Consider the following 16,484-nt stretch of genomic DNA (forward strand, 5'->3'; position numbering starts at 1 on the left):
TTTCGGGCCATCTCCTTTATTCCCTGATAAGTGCGCTCACTCCATCTTCCCATTATCTTAACAGTGAAAGAGTCCCCCTTGGCCTTTCCTACCACCCCATCAGCATTCTCACCCAACACATCATTCTTCACAACTTCCACCATCTCCAGAGGGACCCTACCACCAAACATAACTTTACCTCCTCCACAGTCTCCATTTTCCACAGGAATCACTCCCTCCGTGATTCCCTTGTCCTTTCGTCTCTCACCACTAATCTCCCTCCCAGCACTTCAGAATCAGAATTAGCCTCACCGTTAATATCACTGGTGTATGTCATGAATTTTTTTTTGTTATCTCTGCATTTATTCTGACAAGCAGCCAAAGTGCTACACCTGCCCATTCACCCAAACAGTCCTTCTAGGTGAGACAACTCTTCACCTGCGAATCTGCTGGGATCATCTCTTGTATCTGGTGGCCTCCTCCACATTGCTGAGACTCGTTGTAAACTGGGGGGCCGCCTCGTTGAGCACCTCCGCCCCATCCAGCAGAAGTGGAACTTCCCAGTGGCCCAACATTTTGATTCCACTTTCTATTCCCATTCTGATATGCCGGTCCATGGCTTCCTCATGTGCCATGATAAGGCCACCCTCAGGGTGGAGGTGCAACGCCTTATACTCCATCTGTGTAGCCTCCAACCTGATGTCATGATTATCGATTTCTCCTTCCAGTAAAAGAATTTCCCTCCCCTTCCTTTCAGGCATCTTACCTCTTCTAATCTGCCTATTATCTCTCCCCAGTGCCCTTCCTCCTTCCCTTTCTCCTATGGTCCACTCTCCCACTCTCCTCTCCTATCAGATTCCTTCATCTCCAGCCCTTTACCTTTCCTACCCACCTGGTTTCACTGTCTAACTATCCCTCTTCCCTCTCCCCACCCCCAAATTTTTTTATTCTGGCATCTTCCCCCTTTTCTTTCCAGTCCTGAAGATGACTGTTCATTGTGTGTGCGTGTGTGTGTGTGAGGTGCCTCACCAAATTTCTCTGATAGTTTTGCAGCACCTCTTCGCGATTCATTTGATCCTTCTGACCCTCAGCGCTTGGTTTATATTTTTATTCCAGCAGCCAAACCAACTATAGATGTTTTCCTTCAAGTAATGTCCCCATGTAGAGCCGCAGAGAAAACTGGAAACAATTATCACAAGCTTTTCCTGCAATGCTCAAGGTTTCTTCAAGGGCAATGAAGGTGGTGAAGAAGATAGGGCTTCTGCATATTGTTGTTCTTGGGCCATTCTTTGTAGGAACCTGATGTTCTGACTTTGAGATTACATTGGCACTATTGACAATTCTTCAGTCCTAATATGCAATGGAAACTGATGAATTATCAAGTGTCAACCATGACTTAATTGTTGACTCACAGTGAAATAAAGAGGCATGACTATGTCAAGTCAAAATACATCTATTATCAAAGTATGTATACTTTATACAACTTTGAGATTCATCTCCTTACAGGCAGCCACAAAACAAAGAAACTCAATAGATCCCATGAAGACAAAAGACTGCCAAACACCCAAGGTGCAAAGAAAATAAAGAAGTAACTGTGAAAGCAATAAAAGAAAGCAAGTAACTGAAGAACTGAAGATCACGAAAGTGAGTCCACACTGTGATAGTCGCAGGTCACAGCTACAGTTCAGTGCAGAGATGAGTAAACCGCACAGAGCAGCGATTTGACCTGTGCCTGATCTCCAGCCCCGACACCCCATCCTTTTCAATCTGGCCCAGACCTGGACCCTGCCACTTCGATATGCTTTCTGGCCAGTATAATTTAATTTGAAACACTCATGCAATAGGGTGCAGAACTGGAGGCAATTACACAGTCCATCACAAGCAAAACCCTCCCCACCATTGAGCACATTTACAAGGAGAAGCAGCACAAGAAAGCAGCCTCTATCATTGAGGACCCTCACCATCCAGGACAAGATCCCTGTGTCATGGAGGTAATGCAGCACATTTTCACCTGAATTGTATCTTGTGCACAAAGGATTACATTTCACACAGGGATTTTGTCAGGTGAAATTTACCAGAATCTGAGAGATGAAGGAGTAATATGACCAAAATTGCCAAGTTAGTGAGGGGAACTGATAGGAAGAGTAAAAGGGAAATTATTTCCACTGCCTGGGGAACCAAGGATTAGCACACAATTTGAGGTAGGTCTTTTTAAAAAAAACATAAGAAGGCTGATTCTTTTCTCCAACAGCTGTTTATGAGGTGATAAATATCAGATTATATCCAAGACAGATAGATTACTAATAACTGCTGGTTTAGGCAAGTATATACAATTATGACATAGATCAGCCTTGTTCTTATTGAATAACAGAAGATGCCGGAGGGGTTATGTTAACTAATTATATTAATTCAGTGGAAGACAAGCTAGATAGCCTTCATCTACAGACTGCTGCAGGCTTGCTTTTGCCGACAACAGGGACTTGGGCTATATTATCATTTTTTGGTGTGACTGTATGCTTATTTTTGCCTTATATGTGCTATGTGTGCTGGGTGCTGTATGACTGGGCGCTGTATGACTGTTGGTACAGTGTTTTGTACCTTGGCCCCAGGGGAACACTGTTTCATTTGGCTGCATTCATGTGTGGTTGAATGACAATTACAGTTGAACTTGAACTTCATGTTTCCATACTCCTAGCTGCAGAAAAAAACTATTTGAAGTTATGTTATCACTGTGAAAGCATTTGAAATGTGGTTAGCGCAGGGAAAAAAATGGCTTCAGTAATGATTTTATGGAGCAGGAATTTTGAGGGGCCGTTACTTCCATCTGTGTAACTAATATGTCTGAGTAAGCAAGAAGCTGTGGGCCACTGGCTGGACTTTATTTGCTGTGAGACAGACATTCTTCCTGGCTAAGGCAGTCAGTGAATGAACCCTCGGCCCAGCTAAACACCATTGTTCACCAAAAGAGAGCAAATAAAACTGGAGATACTCTAACTCCAAGACAAAAGCTCACAAAAAACCTGGAAGTATTCTACAGGTCAGGCTGCATCAATGGATAGATTTTATGAATGTATCCATTTTATGAATGGATTTTAAGAATAGAATTTCATAAATTCCATTGTATTTCTTCATATTCCTGTAAATACCTGCTAGAAAATGAATCTCAAGGTGGTATATAGCAACATATATGGACATTGATAATAAATTTACTCTGAACTTTGAACTCAATGGAATTACCTGTAGCTTAGCAGATTTCAGTTTAGGACCTTCTGCATTTCTGATGAAGGTTCCTAACCTGAAGCAATGAATGCTCCCTTCCCCATAGATGCTGCCTGACCTGCTGAGTGCTTCCAGCATTTTCTGTTTTTAAAAGACCGTAAGACATAGAAGCAAAATAGAATCTGCTCTGCCATTCGATCATGGCTAATTTATTAACCCTCTCAACCCTATTCTTATGCATTCTTCCTGTAACCTTTGATGTTCTTACTAATTAAGAACCTGTCAGCCTCCACTTTAAATATACTCAATGACATGGCTTCCACAGCCATTTTTGGCCATGAATTCCGCAGATGCACCAGCATCTGGCTGAAGAAATTGCTCCTCATCTCTGTTCTAAAAGGACGTCCTTGTATTCTGAGGCTGTACCCTCTGGTTGTAGCCTCTTCCACTATTGGAAACATCCTCTCCATGTCTCTTCATATTTTTTTTTAATAAATCGGATGTCTGTACAATAATTTAAAAAGTGAGTCTAACAGATTTTGAAATTCTCCATAGCCTCAGCCTGCCCTAATTTTGTAACCTGCTCCAGCCAGATGATCCTCAAATGTTCTTTTCCAATTTTAACCTTTTATGTAATCCCAATCTGTTTGCCCATTATCAGTGTCTGTGCCTGAGGCACTCACATCCTCTTCAGCCTTCCACGTTTCATCCCAACTATCCGTGTGACATAAGAGCCCCTCAAGTCTGTGCCAGCAATTCCATCACCTCACTTACTTCCCTGCAATCTGTTCCCCAAACATTCCCGTCCATTTCCTCCAGATCCTGTCTCTCACTTACACATTAGGGGCAACTTATCGTTGTCAGATGTCCTTGCAGTCTGCACATCTCTTTGGTGTGGGAGGGAAACACACATGAGACTGAGAGAACAAGCACACTCCATAAGGACAGGACCAGAGGTTAGGATTGAAACCAGGTTGTTGGAGCTAGGAGGTAGCAGTTCTACCGATTCTTCTTCCCTGCCTGCAGTTTTGTGTATCAAGCGCCAGGCTATCGCATCAGGAAGGTACCAAAGGACTGCTGTGGTCAGAGACACAATATTCTAATGGAGTGTCCAACTGAGGCCGCTTCAGGTCTCTCAGATGGACAATGACCCCTGACACCCTTTTAAGTGCAACTATGGTTTGATCTGGAAATATGTCTCCCTCAACCAATATGTTTAAAGTGGGTGATCTGATTGTTATTATGACTCTGTTTGAGGAAGCCAAAAACAGAGACTGCTGGCAGCATCTATTGAGCAGAGGCAGGGTCAACATTTCAGCTTAATGACCTTTTATCAGAACTGGAACACTGAACAATAACGTAAGTTTTAAGTTAAAGAAAGACATAGGCATGGAAAAGTAATGTCTGTCATGGGGTAGAAACCAAGATTGTCCAGGTAAAGCAAGTGTTTTCAGAAACACACAAAAAAAAATCTGCAGATGCTGGAAATCCAAAGCAACACACACAAAACGCTGGAGGAACTCAGCAGGCCAGGCAGCGTCTATGGAAATGAACAAAGAGTCGTCATTTCAAGCCGAGACCCTTCTTCAGGACTGAGATATTTTTAGTGCCAACAGGTAGAAAGAGAAAACACGATGACGAATCGGTAATCTGAAAGATGGTCCTAAAATTCTGAAGAAGGGTCTTCGTCCGAAACATGGACTATTCATTTCCACAGATGCTGCCTGATTTGCTGAGTTGCTCCAGCATTTTGCTGTGTCACGATCTGAAACGTTGTTTTTTTTTCTCTGCTATACCTCTCTGATGCTGAGTATTTCTGTTTTTCTGTCACATTTCCAGCACTTGCAGCTCTTTTTTTGCTGCGATCATTGTTTATGGGATCTTGCTGTGCTGATGTCTTTCCTACATCCTGACATTGATGTTGTTTGAAAAGTATTTCATTGACTAAAACACTTCAGTATTTCTGAGAAGGACAAGTAAGATGCTATATAAATATAATACTTTTTTTTACAGTCTTAAAGCTGCTTCTTTGGGAAGGTTAACAGATTTAAGATACTTTTGTATTCTTTGAAGAATTGCACTTGTTGACTATCATCAACTAATCTGGGTTAGGCAATTCACTAAACAACTTTTAATTTATCAAAATTTGCTCTTCAGTTTTTTTTATACAAATACCAACGTTGACGCTGGTCAGCAACTTTAAACATGAATTCTGCTGTTGCCTCCAATATTGACTCAGGTCACTTCTCCAATTTAAAACACTGCAACAGGGGACCTCCCATTGGCCAGACGATTAATCCTTGCATGGGATTCTTCCTTCCGATGGTTCATCTTCAGAGCTCTCACAGCTTTGCATTCAAAGCCCCGAAATCTTATATTTTTTGCTTATCAGTTCAAAAGTTGTGTTTCAATCTCGTCGGCTCTGGCCTACCCAAGCTAAAGTGTGTCAGCATCATGTTGGCTCTCGTCCAAGCTGGCATCATTGTGCCCTTCTCACAAGTAACAACACGTAATTATAATTAACCGTCCCGCACTTTTCCTACGCTACGTCAATGACTGCACTGGTGATGCTTCCTACACCCATGCTGAGCTTGTCAACTTTATCCACTTTGCCTCCAACTTCCACCCTGCCCTCAAATCCACCTGATCCATTTCCAAAACCTCCCTTCCCTCTCTCGATCTCACTGTCTCTATTTCCAGAGATAGCATATCCACCAATGTCTATTACAAACCCACAGACTCTCACAGTTATCTGGACTATACCTCGTCCAGGACACTAAAGGGTCTCAGCCCGAAATGTCGACTGTACTATTCTCCATAGATGTTGCCTGGCCTGCTGAGTTCCTCCAATATTTTGTGTGAGATAATGCTGAGCCTTTATAAGACACTAGTCAGCTCGCACTTTGAGTATTGTCAACAATATTAGACCCCATATCTCAGAAAGAATGTGTTGGCATTGGAGAGAGTCCAGAGGAGATTCACGAGGATGATTCTGGAAATGAAGGGGTTAACATATGAGGCGTGTTTGGCAGCTTTGGGCCTGTACTCACTGGAATTTAGAAGAATGCAGGGGGATCTCATTGAAACTTACCAAATGTTGAAAGGACTCGATAAAGTGGACGTGGAGAGGATGTTTCCTATGGTGGGGGTATCAAGAACTAGAGGGCACAGCCTCAAAATTGAGAGGAACCTTTTAAAACAGAGACATAGAGGAACGTCTTTAGCCAAAGAGTAGTGAATCTGTGGAATGTACTGCCAAAGTCCATGAGCATACTTAAAGTGAAAGTTAATTGTTTCCTGATCGGTCAGGGCATCAAATGATACGGCGAGAAGGCAGGTATATGGGGTTGAGTGGGATCCGGGATCAGCCACGATGGAATGGAGGAGCGGACTTGATGGGCTGAATGGCCTAATTCTGCTCCTTTGTCTTATGCTCTTAAGCAAGTAGGAAGAAAAGTTGCATACCTTGAAATAATTTTTAAAGATGTTTTGTAAGTATTTGTGGTGCATTAATTTCATTCTTACACAAAAAATAACTTGTTTTAAATATTTACTACATTTCTACATCTGGACCAGATAAGCATTTGGTGCAGGAGAACAACAGGCAGAGTGAAGACTACAAAAATAAACTGTAGCCCATTTCATTGGGCTTTCTCACACAGTGCGTGAAGGCCGTGCCTTCTTTCTTACTCATTCACATGGTATTGGAAGGCCACAGGTCAGTGGTGTTGCTCTTGCCTGTGGGCCAGAGGTCAAGGACCATAACCTACTCTCCAGACTTCATATAATCCAGGTTGAAGCTGATGAGGGAGTATTGGTTTCAAAAAAAGATAACTTCCAAAAACTTAAGTCCCATCTGTCCATTTGCTCTCTCAGGTGTTTTTTGAAATCCCATGCTACAATTTTGCAAACAAAAGCAACAACAGCATCTGACTCAGACTCCTGATCAGCTGTGTAGTCAAGTGATTTAACCGCAAGTGATGCCCCCCTCCCTTCCCACAGCACATAACCCAAGGTGTGCCTTTCCAGAACTTCCACTGAGGAGGGCTGAGAGGTTCTTTAGGGACTCCTGAGCGCTCTTTGTGTACAGGCCCACAAGTTTTCCCATCCAGTGATTACACCATTCAATTGCTGCACAATGAATGACCAAAGAGTGCCTTATATTGATTCTGCCAGCTGATACATGGCCACCCAGAAATACATTTAAGGTTGATCACTGACTGAAGTACCGAGGAACTGACAGCACTGGTCAGACCTTGCATGGAAAGAGAAAGGATTTACCCACACGGCAGTAGCTTAAGAGATGGCCACTACTCTTACGTGAACTACTGTGCAATAAGATTTAGAAAATCTTTAGTGAACCATTCGCACATATCAATAACAAAGAATTTTGTGTTAACTTCCATTTGTATAGACAGCTTAGTTTGTAAAATTATTAAAAATCATTGGATACAGAGACACCTAAAGAGTCAGCAAACTTATAGAAAAATTAAACTCTTATTGTATTAACAAGGTATTGTATTAATTCACATGACCGGACGCCCCGAAGATGTAAAAGGGCTTTTCTTACCACACCGAGAATAAGGCAGATGGGAAGCAGGACAGAAAAAAATATGTGATTGGGATCACCTTTAAAATATGTTGCTCAAACTTTGAAAAACTTGTATATATTGATGATGATTGCAGAAGTTAGGATTACTGTGTGTGGGTACATAACCCACACAGCTAGATGAATAATGGCTGCGGTTATTGCCTGCATCCACACAAATTCTTTTGTGAATACATATCTGTCTTAATATTTTTCCAAAAATATATTTTATTCATAAAATGTGCAGATGTACAGCGTGGGACATTCGGTGTCACCACTTACAGCTCAAGATGCATCATTCCATTGGCTTGTCAGATGTATACTGTCTGCACAGAATCACTTTTCCTTCATCAATCACTGAGGCAAAAGGCTTCATTTCACTTACTCCAGGTGTTCAGTGCATAATGGGGCCTCGGTGATGGCCACAGCAAGCTGCAGTGCCCCGTCAGCATGTAGCACTGGACCTTGAAACATGCCAGTCTGCAACATTCGGCCATGGGCAGCTCCTTGGGAGTGAACACCAGTGAGTTTTCTTTATTCCCAGGAACGGTAATAAATTCCAAGATCAGAATCAGGTGTATTATCACAGATATATGTCATAAAAATTGTTGTTTTGTATCAGGATCTCAGTGAAATACGTTAAAAATAACTATAAATTACAATAAGAAATACATGTACAGTGGATTCCTGTTAACTGGGGCATGTTGGGAACAGTACATTTTGGCCCAATTAGCCCAAGTTTCATGGAAATAGTTAAAAAGGTATAAAAAGACAAACTACCATTCAACTGAGTGTCAAATTATGTATTTAAATGAAATACAGAACAAATTAGAACACAATCAATACCTGTACTATAAATCTGAGTATTATTTGCTAATAGTTATCAATGGAGGAATCACACAACCTGCTCTTTTGATTGCCTGGAAATGAACAAAATCAGCATTGACAGCTTGTCCAGCTTATGGACTGCCTTCATGCAATGCTATTGATGATTGCATTCCCAAATCTTCATTTCCATTGCAACATTCAAGATGATTGTCGGTACCCTTTGTAATTCTTTGGTGTTCCTAATTTGTGAAATTGTTTTCATTACTGACATTTCCATACACATACATATACATATTTTAGTTGGCACGTGGCTAAGTGGTTAAGGCGTTGGTCTAGTGATCTGAAGGTCACTAGTTCAAGCCTCAGCTAAGGCAGCGTGTTGTGTCCTTGAGCAAGGCACTTAACCACACATTGCTCTGAGATGACACCAGTGCCAAGCTGTATCGGCCCTTGCCCTTCCCTTGGACAACATCGGTGGCGTGGAGAGGGAAGACTTGCTGCATGGGCAACTGCCAGTCTCCCATACAACCCTGCCCAGGCCTGTGCCCTGGAAACTTTCCAAGGCACAAATCTATGGTCTCTTGAGACTAACGGATGCCTATAAAATATATATTTTAAATAATGCAAAAAGAGAGCAAAAATAGTGAGGTAGTCTCCACATACTGGCTCATTGTCTGTTCAGAAATCTGACTGGCATGTCCTAGGTAATGTCGGTCCTTAATGATGGATGCCACCTTTTTGAGGCATTGCCTTTGAAGAAACTCTGATGCTGGGGTGGGAGGGTATTGTCCATGATAGAGCTGGCTGAGTTTACGAGCTCCTGCAGCTTATCCTGATCCTGCGCAGTGGCCCCTCCGTCATCGACAGTGATGCAACCAGTCAGAATGCTCTCCTCTGTACATCTGTAGAAACTTGCATGGAGTCCTCAGTGAAACACCAAATCTCCTCAGGCCCCAAATGAAATACTGCCAGTAACTGTACTTTATTAGGAGCTTAAGGAGAATTATTTGGTATTGGCAGGTTTGCCTCTCCACTGGGCTAATAGCAGAATGCATTGCAAGTTTCACCAAGTCATTTCCAGTTATCTATCTATTTTGGGTCCTCCATCCTCCACTTGCCCACTCCAACATTCATTGGATGTCTCATAAATCAAAACCTTAATTTCACCTGACACTTACTTCCTCTTTTCTTTTAATTCTCCCTTTCAGTCCATTAGGATTCTCCCAATGCTTCCAAATTAGGAATTTGCCAGAGGTACACAATTTCATACTCACAGCTGACATCCTGGATGCTTGCCTATATATGGGAGGGTGGACTGTGGGAGTCTGGAGCGGGGAGGTCAGCTGCAGAAAATGGAAACAATTAACTCATTTCCACAAAGCTTAACCCCCTCCAGTCTGAAGCTGTTAAATGCAAAATGCTAGGTTTGTGATGTACTTTTGTATATTTTTAAACACAATTTAGTCAGCCTGTTTCACTGGACCCATAACATTGGTGGATTTTTGAAGAATTATGCTGACGATGTAGTCTATTTATTCAAAGTTCAAAAATATTTAAAGTAAATTTATTATCAAGGCACGGATATGTCACCTAATACTACTCTGAGATTAATTTTCTGTCAGACATTCACAATAGGATACAGAAATACAATAGAATCAATGAAAAACTACACACAAGTCAACACAGACAAGCAACCAATGTTCAAAAGAAAACAAACTGTGCAGATACAAAGAATACAAATAATAATAAATAAATATCAAATAAATAACACTGAGAACAGGAGATGTAGAATCCTCGAGAGTGAGTCTGTAGGTTGTGGAATCGGTTCAGTGATGGGGTGAGTGAAGTTATCCACACTGGTTCAGGAGCCTGATGGTCGAAGAGTAATAACTGTGCCTGAACATGCTGGCGTGGGACTTCAGAGTTCAAAGTAAATTTATTGTCAAAGTGCATATGTGTCACCATATACTGGACTGACATGTCGGAATGGGAATGGGAAGTAGAATTGAAGTGGGTGGCCACTGGGAGATTCTGCTTTTTCTGACAAATGGAGTGTAGGTGCTCGGTGAAGCGGTCTCCCAATCTACGTCAGGTCTCATTGATATACGGGAGGGCAAACCAGGAGCACCAGACACAGTAGATAACCCCAACAGGTTCACAGGTGAAGTTTCGCCTCTCCTGGAAGGACTGTTTAGGGCCCTGAATGGTAGTGAGGGAGGTGATGTAGGGGCAGGTGTAGCACTTGTTCCGTTTGCAAGGGTAAGTGCCAGGAGAGAGATCAGTGGGGAGGGATGAATGGATAGAGGAGTCGCGTAGGGAGCAATCCCCGTGGAATGCAGAAACTTGGGGGTGAGGGAAAGATGTACTTGGTGGAGGGATCCCATTGGAGATGGTGGAAGTTGCGGAGAATTATGTGCTGGATATGGAGGCTACTAGGGTGGTAGGTGAGGATAAGAGAAACCCTATCCTTGGTGGGGTGGTGGGAAGATGGGAGAGGGCAGACATGCACGAAAAAGAAGAGATTTGTGAGGAGTCCGTTGATGGTGAGGAAGGAAAGCCCCTTTCTTTGAAGAAGGAGGACATCCCATTAGTTCTGGAATGAAAAGCCTCATCCTGAGAGTAGATGTGGTAAAGTTGGAAGAACTGAGAGAAGGGGATGGCATTTTTACAAGTGGCAGGGTGGGACAAAGGAGATGGTTATCAACTTCTTTACATCAGCAGCGCAGCAGTGGAAACTGTGAGCAGTTTCAAACTCCTAGGATGCACATCTCATACAACCTGTCATGGTCCCAGAACACATTCGACACAATCAGGAAAGCTCACCAACACCTCTACGTTCTGCGGAGACTGAAGAGAGCTGGACAATGCACATCGATGCTCACGCCATTCTACGGATGTGCAGTAGAGAGCATCTAACCATCCTGCATCACTATGGAATCTGCACTGCGGCAAACAAGGCTCTGCAACAGGCAGTCAAAACTGTCCAACGTATCACTGGCACCAGCCTACCTGTCGTCAAGGACGTATATACAGAAAGGTGCTGGAAAAGGGCCAGTAACATCATGAAGGATCCTACCAACCCCGCTAATGAACTGTTTGCCCCACTCCCATAAGGGAGAAAGCTACAGTAGCATTCATGCCAGGGTCACCAGAATGAAAAACTGTTACTTTCCCCATGTAGAAAGACTGTTCAACAATTCCATCCACTAACTCACCCCTCCACACCTCCCACTACCACTCCCTTATCATTTCCTGTCAGTCACCTTATGTACAGACACTCCTGGGCCCAGAATCATTTTACGGACACACGATCAATCTATGTATATAGGTTATCTTATGTGTTTATATTTATTGTGTTTTTATTATTATTATTATGTTATTTATCTTATTATTTTTTGTGCTGAATTGGATCCAGAGAAACAATTATTTCATTCTCCTTTACACTTGTATACTGGAAGTGACATGAAACAATCCTGAATCGTGAATTAGATACTCACACCACGCACCATTCTCCATCAGATTGACAAATCAGTATTCACTGTATGAAACATATCATTTCATTTCTTTACAAGATTCACATCATATCTGTAGAGCCACGCTTTTCCTTACAAACACGTGTTACATCTAAGAAGTCTTACCTGGGCTCCAGCCCCCTCAGTGTGCAGTTTTTTTTTGGGGGGGGGGTACTTAAACTGCAGCCTTTCCTCGTGGAGCTTAGCTGTGGCTGCATCCAATTTTGCTGCCCTTTTCAAAGCGTAATCTTGCACCTTGGAAAGGGCCAGTTGCTGAGAAATCGATGCACTGGAAGGCAAGTAAGTCAGACAGACAAGAGGGCTCACCCACAGCAGTGATTGATGTTTGCCTCTAGGAACAGCGTGTACAGCACCAAAGTCTTGTTACAGAACTGGTAAGACATAAAATGCCACAGCACTGCACAGTCCCTTCAGCCCATCAAGCTCTGCTGACCTTTCAACCTACTCCAACCTGTCCCTTCTACATGGCCCTGCATTTTCCCATCATCCATGTGCCTCTTTACTGTTTCTGATGTATCTGGCTCTACCCCCACCCCTAGTCCGTAAGAGTATCTGGCTCTACCCCCACCCCTAGTCCGTAAGAGAACCTGGCTCTACCCCCACCCCTAGACCGTAAGAGTATCTGGCTCTACCCCCACCCCAGTCCGTAAGAGTACCTGGCTCTACCCCCACCCCAGTCCATAAGAGTACCTGGCTCTACCCACACCCCTAGACCGTAAGAGTATCTGGCTCTACCCCCACCCCAGTCCGTAAGAGTATCTGGCTCTACCCACACCCCTAGACCGTAAGAGTATCTGGCTCTACCCCCACCCCAGTCCGTAAGAGTATCTGGCTCTACCCACACCCCTAGTCCGTAAGAGTATCTGGCTCTACCCACACCCCTAGTCCGTAAGAGTATCTGGCTCTACCCCCACCCCTAGTCCGTAAGAGTATCTGGCTCTACCCCCACCCCAGTCCATAAGAGTATCTCGCTCTACCCACACCACTAGTCCGTAAGAGTATCTGGCTCTACCCCCACCCCTAGTCCGTAAGAGTATCTGGCTCAACCCCCCACCCCTAGTCCGTAAGAGTATCTGGCTCTACCCCCACCCCTAGCCCGTAAGAGTATCTGGCTCTACCCCCACCGCAGTCCGTAAGAGTATCTGGCTCTACCCACACCCCTAGTCCGTAAGAGTATCTGGCTCTACCCCCACCCCAGTCCGTAAGAGTACCTGGCTCTACCCCCACCCCTAGTCCGTAAGAGTATCTGGCTCTACCCCCACCCCTAGTCCATAAGAGTACCTGGCTCTACCCCCACCCCAGTCCGTAAGAGTATCTGGCTCTACCCCCACCCCTAGTCCGTAAGAGTATCTGGCTCTACCCCCACCCCAGTCCGTAAGAGTATCTGGCTCTACCCACACCCCTAGTCCGTAAGAGTATCTGGCTCTACCCCCACCCCTAGTCCATAAGAGTATCTGGCTCTACCCCCACCCCTAGTCCGTAAGAGTATCTGGCTCTACCCCTACCCCAGTCCATAAGAGTATCTGGCTATCCCCACCCCTAGTCCGTAAGAGTATCTGGCTCTACCCCCACCCCAGTCCATAAGAGTATCTGGCTCTACCCCCACCCCAGTCCGTAAGAGTACCTGGCTCTACCCCCACCCCTAGTCCATAAGAGTATCTAGCTCTACCCCACCCCAGTCCATAAGAGTATCTGGCTCTACCCCCACCCCAGTCCATAAGAGTATCTAGCTCTACCCCCACCCCTAGTCCGTAAGAGTATCTAGCTCTACCCCCACCCCAAGTCCGTAAGAGTATCTGGCTCTACCCCCACCCCAGTCCATAAGAGTATCTAGCTCTACCCCCACCCCTAGTCCGTAAGAGTATCTGGCTCTACCCACACCCCTAGTACGTAAGTGTACCTGGCCCTACCCCCACCCCAGTCCGTAAGAGTACCTGCCTCTACCCCTACCCCTAGTCCGTAAGAGTATCTGGCTCTACCCCCACCCCAGTCCATAAGAGTATCTGGCTCTACCCCAACCCCAGTCCAAAAGAGTACCTGGCTCTACCCACACACCTAGTCCGTAAGAGTATCTGGCTCTACCCCCACCCCGAGACCGTAAGAGTATCTGGCTCTACCCCCACCCCAGTCCATAAGAGTACCTGGCTCTACCCACACCCCTGGACCGTAAGAGTATCTGGCTCTACCCCCACCCCAGTCCGTAAGAGTACCTGGCTCTACCCCCACCCCAGTCCGTAAGAGTATCTGGCTCTACCCCCACCCCAGTCCGTAAGAGTATCTGGCTCTACCCCCACCCGAGTCCATAAGAGTATCTGGCTCTACCCCGACCCCTAGTCCATAAGAGTATCTTGCTCTACCCACACCCCTAGTCCGTAAGTGTATCTTTCTCTACCCCCACCCCTAGTCCATAAGAGTATCTGGCTCTACCCCCACCCCAGTCCATTAGAGTATCTGGCTCTACCCCTACCCCAGTCCGTAAGAGTAACTGGCTCTACCCCCACCCCAGTCCATTAGAGTATCTGGCTCTACCCCCACCCCAGTCCATAAGAGTACCTGGCTCTACCCCCACCCCAGTCCGTAAGAGTATCTGGCTCTACCCCCACCCCAGTTCATAAGAGTATCTGGCTCTACTCCCACCCCAGTCCGTAAGAGTATCTGGCTCTACCCCGACCCCTAGTCCGTAAGAGTATCTGGCTCTACCCCCACCCCTAGTCCGTAAGAGTATCTGGCACTACCCCCACCCCAGTCCATAAGAGTATCTGGCTCTACCCCCACCCCTAGTCCGTAAGAGTATCTGGCTCTACCCCCACCCCAGTCCGTAAGTGTATCTGGCTACCCCCACCCCTAGTCCGTAAGAGTATCTGGCTCTACCCCCACCCCTAGTCCGTAAGAGTATCTGGCTATCCCCACCCCAGTCCGTAAGAGTACCTGGCCCTACCCCCACCCCAGTCCATAAGAGTATCTGGCTCTACCCCCACCCCAGTCCATAAGAGTACCTGGCTCTACCCCCACCCCTAGTCCGTAAGAGTATCTGGCTCTACCCCCACCCCAGTCCATAAGAGTACCTGGCTCTACCCCCACCCCTAGTCCATAAGAGTATCTGGCTCTACCACCACCCCAGTCCATAAGAGTATCTGGCACTACACCCACCCTAGTCCATAAGAGTATCTGGCTCTACCCCCACCCCAGTCCATAAGAGTACCTGGCTCTACCCCCACCACAGCCCATAAGAGTATCTCGCTCTACCCACACCACTAGTCCGTAAGAGTATCTGGCTCTACCCCCACCCCTAGTCCGTAAGAGTATCTGGCTCAACCCCCCACCCCTAGTCCGTAAGAGTATCTGGCTCTACCCCCACCCCTAGTCCGTAAGAGTATCTGGCTCTACCCCCACCCCAGTCCGTAAGAGTATCTGGCTCTACCCACACCCCTAGTCCGTAAGAGTATCTGGCTCTACCCCCACCCCAGTCCGTAAGAGTACCTGGCTCTACCCCAACCCCTAGTCCGTAAGAGTATCTGGCTCTACCCCCACCCCTAGTCCATAAGAGTACCTGGCTCTACCCCCACCCCAGTCCGTAAGAGTATCTGGCTCTACCCCCACCCCTAGTCCGTAAGAGTATCTGGCTCTACCCCCACCCCAGTCCGTAAGAGTATCTGGCTCTACCCACACCCCTAGTCCGTAAGAGTATCTGGCTCTACCCCCACCCATAGTCCATAAGAGTATCTGGCTCTACCCCCACCCCTAGTCCGTAAGAGTATCTGGCTCTACCCCTACCCCAGTCCATAAGAGTATCTGGCTATCCCCACCCCTAGTCCGTAAGAGTATCTGGCTCTACCCCCACCCCAGTCCATAAGAGTATCTGGCTCTACCCCCACCCCAGTCCGTAAGAGTACCTGGCTCTACCCCCACCCCTAGTCCATAAGAGTATCTAGCTCTACCCCACCCCAGTCCATAAGAGTATCTGGCTCTACCCCCACCCCAGTCCATAAGAGTATCTAGCTCTACCCCCACCCCTAGTCCGTAAGAGTATCTAGCTCTACCCCCACCCCAAGTCCGTAAGAGTATCTGGCTCTACCCCCACCCCAGTCCATAAGAGTATCTAGCTCTACCCCCACCCCTAGTCCGTAAGAGTATCTGGCTCTACCCACACCCCTAGTACGTAAGAGTACCTGGCCCTACCCCCACCCCAGTCCGTAAGAGTACCTGCCTCTACCCCTACCCCTAGTCCGTAAGAGTATCTGGCTCTACCCCCACCCCAGTCCATAAGAGTATCTGGCTCTACCCCAACCCCAGTCCAAAAGAGTACCTGGCTCTACCCACACACCTAGTCCGTAAGA

This window comes from Hypanus sabinus, chromosome 4 (genome assembly GCF_030144855.1).
Source record: "Hypanus sabinus isolate sHypSab1 chromosome 4, sHypSab1.hap1, whole genome shotgun sequence".
NCBI lineage: Eukaryota > Metazoa > Chordata > Chondrichthyes > Myliobatiformes > Dasyatidae > Hypanus > Hypanus sabinus.